A 9609-nucleotide genomic window follows, 5' to 3' on the forward strand; every position below is an offset into this window, starting at 1 on the left:
GAAAAAAGTCATTTTTCTTTATTTATGGGCTGGGCCGGTAATGATTTTTTCCACACAGAAATTTTAAGGCCAGTCCGCCCCTGTATTATTACATTAGTTTTCAGTTTTAAAACTGAAATTGGATACGTTTTCCGATATATAACCAAAAGTAAGTTATTTATTTTATAAATAGAATGTTTAGTAAATCGGCTTATAAACTTGTTTTAGTGAATTTCATTTTTCTAAAATGGTTATTGACAAATAAAGGGCCGATCTTCAAACGAGAATCGGACGGCTATCGATCCTAATTAACGTAGACTAAAGATGATCGAGTTCAATTAGGACCACTTATACCAGGCATGGGCAAATGCGGCTCCGAGAGCCGCATGCGGCTCTTTTTGAGTTACATGCGGCTCTTGAGTTACATGCTGAAAGTGTTAATTTCTGTTTTTTATTATTATTTTTACAATTTTATTTTTATAATTTTGTGAAAATATGTTTATTAAAAAAATTCAATATTTGTTTTATATTATATAATAAAATCGCGCGCCTTCCCATACTATCCGCCACGACAGTATAGAACTGCGGCTCCCATGCATTTTGCAAAACCTACATTTCGGCTCCCACTGAACTCTTGCTTGCCCACCTCTGACTTATACGGTATCAGATTTAGCCGATCTCCAAATTTAAAACGATTCTAAATGTACCCAATATACAGATGGATCCTTGAGCGTCGTTGATCCGTTCATTGTCAATGTTTGACGAAACTCTACCCCTTTAGCAATTCCTTGCGCTTTCTTTTTCTTTTCTTCCAAGTAAGCCTATACATTACTTATATAAGAATATTTTGGTAATTTTTGTAGGTAACTGGCCTATGGTTGGAGACATGTAGTACTATTCGAAAAATCCTTTTCTCGTCTGTAAAATTTAATTTTTCTTCATGCTTCCAAAATGAGTCTTAAGCACTTACTAACGAGAAATTCGGGTAAGATTTCTGTAATTGCAAATCTTTGTTTTCAGTTACATATTAAAGTTCGTCACAAATTCAGTTATATATTCAAAATTTCAACGATTATTACAAGCTTAGCGTGGTAATTTTCTTCAGAACACAATAATTTGAAAAGATAAGTGCCTATTTTCTATTATAAAAACACCGCATACCTGCGATGATAGACAAGTTTTTCATACACGCGAATACATTTCTGATGGTGTTGTAAGACTGTAGGATTGATGGGATAAGGCAACGCAAGACGTGGGCGATCTGTCTTCTGGGAGGAATTTCTATGGGAGATTGGTCCCTGTTCAGGTATTAGGCACGTGAAGAAAACCCAGAAAACTGCACGCGGCCGTCTGTTGGCGAGGCGCGAACTCGCAACTAATTACAGGGTTCAGTGGTTTTATCCATTCGGCCATTAGTGGATTTTTCTGAGGTGTTGAAAATATAGATCGGGTGACTGACAAAGCCTTGTCCATAGTAGGCTTATATTTTATGTATAATATATAGGCCTATATAAATTTACAAAATTCTGTCTGCTGTGTGTTTATTTCGCATTACATCTCGGGATTCGATAAACCAAAAATTTTAAAATTTGGTAGGATTATTTCTGTATGTAGGACATTGGTGCTATTAAATTTTGGTGGTTAAAGGTCAAAAAGGAAGATAGAGGCGTCATGGGCTAAATTTCGAGTGGGGTCGGACAATAAAAATTTTACTCGTTATTGGCATTTACAATGTTTTTTAAAAATTCACCACAACCCTCAAAAATGAGCGTTTTGTTTTTTTCATAATAATTAATAATTTATTTATAAAAATTATTTTTTATTAAATGTCATAACAGATGGCGCCACACTCAATTTTCTAAACGAATATTCTTTTTCGAAAAACAGAAAAATTAATCATAATTCAATAAAATTATTCCTTCTGAGCTTTTATTATTCTTATTTAAATTTTATGTCACAGTATAATTGAAAATTATCAGACTTCGTGCGAGATTCCTCAGCCATTTATCTGGAATACTTCGATGACGCAATCATGTTTTTTTTTAAATTTATAATTAATCTGTTGAAACTGTTATTAAAACTGTATTATTGTGATTAAACACTACACGTATAATTCATTGTTTTGTTAAATAATAATAACGAAGTTTTACTGAAGTTTTCGTATTTAATTTTAACTTGAAAAATTGAAATGGGTAATACAGCTTCTCAGATCGAAGATGAAACCGAATTTAATCGACTTCGAGAAGTTCTAATCTACGTCAAACCACCGGCGCAATTACAGAGTATTCTTAATTATTTCAGTCTATTGGATGATTACAACGAAGTGTATCCCAAAATTTATGTAGGAAATATTAGAGCCGCCAGAGACAAGCAACGTCTTCGTAATCTGGGAATCACTCACGTACTAAATACCGCAGAAGGAAATAAATTCGGGCAGATAATAACCGGACGGCACTTCTACCAAGATTTGGGCATTGCTTATTATGGCATGGATATCGTCGACGAACAATCCGCTAACATCTTTGCCCACTTTCGAGAAGGATCAGAAATTATTCAATCTGCTGTAGAAAGAGGAAAAATCTTGGTTCATTGTATGATGGGAATATCGAGATCGGCAACTATCGTGTGCGCCTATTTAATGATCAAACGAGATATGAGTGCCGTACAGGCGCTCACCACTTTGAGACGATGTCGCGAAGTTAGACCAAACGATGGATTTTTATATGAGTTGGTTCGTTTACAGAAAGAATTGAAACAATCTTGCAACAGAAGCTATTTTCGTTAAATGAAATTTGTAAATAAATGAATACGTATTTTATTATACGAATACGAATTTGATCTGAACGAATTTTCACATAAAATTTAAATTTTTTAAAAATGTTTCTGTTATAAAAATGTTTCTGTATTTATTTATTTATTTAGATCATGTAGTAAGCCTATAGTTGGTTCGGAGAAGTACGTTAGATTATTTTTCTACGTAATACTATATGCAATGACTGTATATAGCTGTTTTGTTTATTACAAGTGAGCATGGTTCGTAATAGGGGCCCACAAGTGGCGAAGGGAGTAAAACACCACTGAACATTGATGGTCGAGAGTTTTCGGCTAGCCTATTGGCGAGGCTCAAAGCTCGTTTTCCGTGAGTTCTTCACGTAGAGTTTTCCATGAAGAAAATACGGAAAACTCTATGTGAAGGACTCTCGCAGAACATAAATAGGATAGAATGTCTTTCCGGGAGGCATCTTGGCACATCGCCCATGTACTGCACTGCCTTACATCACAATTAACCATCATAATAGGGTTTAACATCCCCAACTACCTAATCATAATAGGGTTTAACATCCCTAATAAATATGAATTATGAGTGGAAGATGATATACAGACTAAAATTAGCCATAAAAAATTGCTTATCCGTGTGAAGATTAACGTGTTTCGCGTGGCCGACTTGGCCGGGTGCCGTAGTTTGGAACCAGTGATCTACGATCTTTTTCAAATAAGTTGGCACCTAATGTAACAAAAGCAAATGTCATATCTTTTGATTGGTCTAATTTAAATGTCAGCTGAAAATGAGTTAAATTGGGATTGATTCCTCTTCGTAACATAACTCCAAATAATTTTGTTCTGAAGTACAAGATAAAAGAACATTTGTTATATAGACATAAATTTTATTCACCAGAATTGAAGAATATGTTTTAAGTTTTCAATTTCAAAATAATTTCTTTTTTATCGTTTCAAAGATTTTTCAATATTTGTTAAAAAGTGTTTAGTGAGAGAGCGTGAGTGTTACGGCCCTCGAAACTAATTTATAAGGCTATGAAAATTTATATTTTCGTTGTTATATCAATATATCTATATTCAAAAATTCCATACAAAATTATGGAACATTTAAAAATTATTGCTTTTTCTTTGCTAAGGTATTATTAACTAATCGGGTTACGGTGCACTACACCTCTCGCACACACTAGATCAGTGGTCCCCAACCCTATGCCCGCGGGCACCATGGCGCCCGCCAATCGTTTTACGTGTGCCCGCCACTGTGCGACCACGATAAAAATAAAAATATTTCGGTTTTCAATAAAATGCTATGTAAAAGTTTTTTTCACTTTGAATGATTAACCATTCAAAAGTAGAAATGACGTCCAACACAGATGAAAGCAGAAAGCGAAATGCGACCGATCTCTTTTTCCCCTCCGCCAAATCTGCACCAATGCAATTTCCCATACCTGAAATGAAGTAAAACGGTCCGTTCTGAATACCGTAAAATCAAAGTAGGGAAACGTGTAGGGCCCGTAACTTGGAGTGACCTAGAAATTTCAGCAGTCGTTAACTAAAAAAAAAAAAAAAAAAAAGGTCAACAGCTATCCGTGTGTCAGAAGTAATCTTCGCCACGATATCTCTGGCACCGTCTACAAATATTTCTGGGTGACACCACGATATCCGCACCAGATGTCACCCATGCTAATGTGACATTATATAAGATTTGTTTAGAAGCAACTTATTTAAATGGGGTCCCAATTTAAATTTTGTCTAGGGCCCGCTAGAGGCTTAATCCGGCGCTGTTAACTATGTCCAAATATAAATTCACCTTGAAAAAATAAATGGTGCCCGTCGTCCAGCCGGTATTCTAGAATGTGCTCTTACGTACAAAAAGGTTGGGGACCCCTGCACTAGATCTTTCAGGCTGTATGACTTAGCATCTAAGATGGCCGTTCTGGAGAGCCCGGAAACGAATCCGGATGGGTAAGAAAATTCCAGGAATTTTTCGGAAGGTGGTCTTTACCGGATATGTCGGATCCCGTTCCTCACCACCAGCCTCTCTATTGTACGCCTGGTCGTTGGTCTTGATTAAAAGGCCCTCTTAGCACCCACAGGAAGGAAAGAGTAAAAGAAAATGATAGATCTCCCACCTGCTGTCAAACCTCAAGAGCCTCGAAAGTAAATAAGTAGCGCAATAACGTTAAGCTATTAATTCAATTTGATTACGTAAGCATGGTGTTTTCGATGATATGAGAATTTCAATATATCGTGACATGAAAATTTGAACAAATTGTTTGTAAAATGACTACGGAAGATTTTTACATCAATATGTTTACAGAATCGTATTTTATTGCCACGTATATCAAAAATGAATTCGTTCATTTTTAAATCCAAAATCATCCATACAGACTAAAGCTGATCTATACAAAAAATGGTTAATGTTACCTATGGTTCCAAAATGGCGACTCGTCTCTGATTCCAGCAAATAGAAGAAAGGAAACAGTGGGGACGCACGTTCTAACCTATTCTAATAATTTTGTTGGCGATAATTATGGTAATTTATTAGAATGGGTTGGGTTAAGTTAGAACGTGCGTCCCCACTGTTTCCTTTCTTCTATTTGCTGGAATCAGAGACGAGCTACCATTTTGGAACCATAGGTAACATTAACCCAAAATGTTCTTCTGTTATCTGTTTCCTGAGATTGTAAGTCTGCACAAAACAATTAACCATTTGCAAATTTTTCGGTTTTACTTTCCCGCTGTTATATATTACATAACAGAGGGAAAATATGACGATTGATAAAAAAATAACCACTCAATATTTTTACATTTTTGGACTAGGATCGTGAATTAGTCCAGTATGTAAAACATTTGGTTATGATATATGCGATAAAATAATTTGAAAAATCACTTAATTTCATGACTCATTTGTGAAATTTCATTTTAAAAATATATCTTTATTAACGTTAGTTTACATTAAAAAAAATGATTTTCTATTCATTAATTAAATAAATATTAAATATGTATTTTAAAAATATATTGCTAAACAAATCATAACTCATATCTAACATGGTCACATATAATTATAATTATTAACGTTTTATAAATATTTTTGAGGGTATTAATTAGATCAAAATCTACATAGTCAAGGATTTACATGTTAAAAAGAATGATTTAGTTTTATGGAATAAGGACTTCCATAACACATGAGCGATCTTCCAAGAGGACTCTCTATAGGAAAATAGCCGCTATTTAGGTGTTAGCCTAGAAACGTACCGATACTGTACATGCCATTTTCTAGGCAACAGAAAATCTCATGTGCGTTCCTAGGCTTAGACATGCGAAGAAAACCCGAAAAACTGCACGGCCAGGCACAAACTCGAAACCAATCACACTTAGCAATTTTCAGTGAGGGACGGGGCTTGGTATATCTGGAACAGGCTGCCCATAAAAAATTCCTAGAATTCTTCGATCTGCCCAGATACGTCCAGGGTTCTTCAGGTTGGCACCTTAACTTCCACAGCTATCCGCCCGTCGAAAAAGTATATCTAGTCTCATTTCTCATCATCCAATTAGACTATCCTATGGTGAAATAACCGTATTGTAAATGGGCTTTTACAAAAATCCTTTAAATGCCTAAGAAGAAGAATTGAAAAGAAAAATCTAATTTTAGAATTTAATATAATTGTAGATGGAATAACCCTGTATGTGTGAAAAATAACTTCCGTGCCTACTGGTTTATTTTCTACTTTTTACATTTCTTCCGTTCTACAGTCAGTTTATATTTTTAAATTTTAAATATATTTGTTCTTAACAGAAATCGAGCAGCTTGCTTCGCGTTGCTATGAGGCCGAGTCCTGAAGAGGCAAAAGTAATTGGGCTGCAATTTGAAAAAATTGTATAAATTCCCACTGTCGTCCGTCCGTCCGTCTTTCCTTAATCTCGAGAACAGAGTTAGATAGATAAAAGACGACACCGGATATGGAAACCTTAGGGGCAAGAGGCCCCGATTAACTGTATCCAATACAAACTGGTAGTCACGTTATTTCAATTCAAAACTTTTCCTTGAAAGGTATTAAATAGATGACCGGCATGACTCTATTGTTAAAGAAAAAGTATGACGTGCAGGGGCAAGACAATTAGAGTACTAATTTTATATATTTTAAATTAAATAAATTAAAAATATGATTAAAATTGCAGCCCGGCATTGTGACGATGTCACGATAAATAATTGCTCTTGATGACTTAATTTTTTTTTAACGTAGATTGGTTCATTCCTATCACTACTCAGTTTTAAATCGTAGGCCTACATATAATTGAATTTAATCTACATTTAATTAAACTGTATTAAACGAATTATATCTTAACTATAATCTACAAAATAAAAATATAAAATATATTTGTACGAAAATTTCATCTTAAAAATTTTGTGATATTTTATTTTGTAATATAATTAAAGATAAAATTAATATGTTAAATAATATTTAAAGCTTAACTTTAGTATAAAAGTGTGATTAAAACGAATATATATTTGTTTAATTAATTTCTTTAACATTGGAATCAGCATGACTCTATAAAGCTATCAAATGTCTTTTTAATATTCATTACAGAGTTAATCTGATTACTCATTTCTAAAAAAAAAACAACAAAAAAATTATTAAATTAAATTAATATTTTATAAAATAAATAAAGTAAAGCTTAAATTAAACACAGCGCATAAATGTGCATAAGATTTTATTTATTAACAGTTTAATAATTAGATTAAAAATATAAATTTTATGTTATGCTTTAAGTTAGATTAAAAATATTCTCCTAAAATATATTTACATTCTATACTGAATTTTTAATTAAAGTTTTTATTTAATTATAATGAATAATTTTAGTTAAAAAAAGCGTCATAAAAATTTCACCGAAATTAATAAAGTTATATGACTTTATACGAATAAGTTTTTCTTCTTAAATGCGCATATACAAAAGAGTACAAGTATGAATTCCGATAAATTAGAATATTCATGAAGGTTAACAAATTTTAATATTATTCTTCCTGAGTTACTATTACTCAATCACTGTTTAAAACATGTTATTAGTAAAAATATCTTTACTTACTTCTATATGAAAAAACAAACTGTAAATTTTCATTTATAATTCTCCATGATTAATATTTCAAATAATATAATAATTATAACTAATATTAAATTACATTATATATATATATATTGTATATATTAACTATATAATTAACAGTCAATATTTACAAATAATTAGTCTAATCGTTTCTTTTTATACTTAATCTTTTAATTTTTTTAATTGGAAAATACTTTTTAAGTTTAATATATTTGTTAATAATTTTATTACACGTCCTATTCTCCTTGACCGGTTTACAGCGCTATTTTATTTTATTAAAAAATAAAATTAAAGAATGTTATATCGAATTGATTGAAATTAAAAAAATATATATACGAAATTAGCTTTACTATTTAAAATTTGAGTGCATTAAATAGGTCGAGAGAAAGCGTCACTATCACCTAGAAAATCAGAAATGCGTTAATTCTGCAAGGATAACGTTTTACGTATCGTGCAGAAATGACGCTTCCGGGAGTTTTGACACGAATGAATGAAACAGGTTTCTTCTATTCATTTCTTTTTTAACTGTAAATTTTTCGTTTTTAAATGAAACAATGAATTATTTACAATATAACAATTATTCTCCGGTGTTTCCTTCTATTCGCGGTTAATAATAATTATATACAGTATACATGTTTATATTATGTTTAATTAACATTATGACGTATTGAAAATTCAGAATAAAAACTTTCCTTCTTACATTTAAATATTTTTTATTTAATTGTTTTCACTTCCTTCTTTTAAGAATTTCGCGTTTTCTAGAGGTTATTTTCTAACAATGAGATCTTTATTTGTATTTTATACCATACGATGAATGTTCTACTGTATTGATCGCGCTTTTTCGAATGGAAAGACTGAAAAGAAATTTAAACAGTTTTAACTATAAACACAGAATAATGCATTTTATCGTAATTACATCCACAGAAAAAAACAAAAACAAAACAAAACAAAAAAAAAAAAAAGCCACGCTCTTAACATTAACGTATCGACTTACTTAGAAGTACTAACGGTTATATTACATAGTCGGCGTTATTAAATTATTAATAATATTATTTCGGTTTTTTCTTTGTTAAAGCAAATTATATATTTTAAATGAAATAAATTTGGTGTATTTATAAAGAAATTTGCAACTTGATTTTTATAAAACTAGATGGCGCCAAAATATTTAATAAAATAAACAGATGACGACAGACGTAAACTATTTCATTATCTGGAATGTACAAATATTTAACTGATGAAGTAATTAATATATAATTTTAAAAATATTTTTAAACCATAAAAATCCGGCTTAAATAATATTTTATTAATTTTATATATATACAGTATATATATTCATCTATCTCAGACACGTATTGTTATAAAAATTCATTACGTAGTCGCGTTTCGTAAAAATTTAAAAAAAAAAAAAAATTAATTTTCCTTATTTCTTTTTATTTTTTATTCCCAACCATTCGACGAATTATAATTTTACAACAGCGTAATTAATTTTAATTAAGAGATATTTTTTAAATATATAATTTATAATAACACACGTTGCAAAATTTATTTTAAGCGTTGCCACCGCATAAATTATTTTATTTTATATAAATATAAAATACGCGCGGAGGAGATTGGAAAAGGAAATAATATTATTCGTGTCGATCATTTCTAGAAAAATTTATTTAAACTTTCTCAAAACATTAGGAAAAAAAAGGAGAGAAAAAAAAAGATTGAAAGTGAAAACTAACTTTCTCTACATCGGACAGTAAA

At 31.3% G+C, this 9609-nt stretch overlaps 1 pseudogene; it reads left to right on the top strand.

Moving 5' to 3' along the window:
- The first annotated feature begins 2167 nt into the window (after positions 1-2167).
- On the top strand, positions 2168-2764 carry LOC136969209 (dual specificity protein phosphatase 3 pseudogene; annotated as a pseudogene).
- Positions 2765-9609: the final 6845 nt, after the last annotated feature.

The sequence above is a fragment of the Centruroides vittatus genome, unplaced genomic scaffold (genome assembly GCF_030686945.1).
Source record: "Centruroides vittatus isolate TY-2023 unplaced genomic scaffold, ASM3068694v2 contig_1758, whole genome shotgun sequence".
NCBI classification, from domain to species: domain Eukaryota; kingdom Metazoa; phylum Arthropoda; class Arachnida; order Scorpiones; family Buthidae; genus Centruroides; species Centruroides vittatus.